We start from the raw sequence: 950 nt of genomic DNA, 5'->3' as shown, positions 1-950 counted from the left end.
TAAACCCAGACAGGCTGGAGGGGGGTGTCTGGCATCTAAATATATGTGTGTGTGTGTGTGTGTGTGTGTGTGTGTGTGTGTGTGTGGCAAATGCGCCTTGAGAAATGACTGAAACAGACTCAAGACATAAAACAACTAAATTAAAAGGGCACGACTGACGTTAAGAGAATACATGAAAAGTGCGTTCAGGTTGAATACAAGGTGAGTTTTCAGCCTGTTCTCATCCCAAAGTCATCAGACGCTGCCGCTCTGTCAGTGGCTTTGGTGTGATACGCCACCAGGCATCGTCAGTTTTCCAGAAGGAAGCCTTCGCGCTGTTCTGATATGCCACCAGTTGGTCGGACATCACCTGTTGCATTGGTGTGATACGCCACCAGGCATCGTCAGTTTGAAATGCTGTAGGTGACGACATAATGTGAGGAGCTGGGAAGTCCCATAAGAGCAGGTGTGAGAGATGGTGGATGGGTCTAAAGCTGGGTTTATACTTCTGCGTCAAATTAACACCTTACCTACGCCCTAGGCCTGACGTGCACCTCCCCAGAAATGCAACTCCAAGCTAAATCAAAGCTTTGATTTACTTTAATTTCACAGATAAGAAACAATAAATGATAAAAAAAATCCCTGTATTCAAATTGTTCCTGTATGGAAATCTCTCTCTCTTTGACAGATTAATCTTCAGTGTTTCTTGGCTTTCTCAAACCTGTCAGACAGACAGAGACTCAGAGTGGGTATGAGATTGATTTCAAAGCTTGATGACGTAACAAAACAGATTTCCTTTTTTGCCGGCAAGCTGCGAGCGTTTAGACACACAGAGCCGGATTGGCGAGTTGATCTGAGGTGCCCAATTTTCCGCCTCGTAGGGTAGACATATTGGTGGAACCCTTTTAGTTTAAACAGGCCGAGGCGGCCTTCTGCAACGGGAGGGGCTGTTGATGACTTGTGGGAGGAGC

Source organism: Epinephelus moara, chromosome 18 (genome assembly GCF_006386435.1).
Source record: "Epinephelus moara isolate mb chromosome 18, YSFRI_EMoa_1.0, whole genome shotgun sequence".
Lineage (NCBI taxonomy): Eukaryota > Metazoa > Chordata > Actinopteri > Perciformes > Serranidae > Epinephelus > Epinephelus moara.
Note: the sequence above shows the minus strand (reverse complement) of the source record.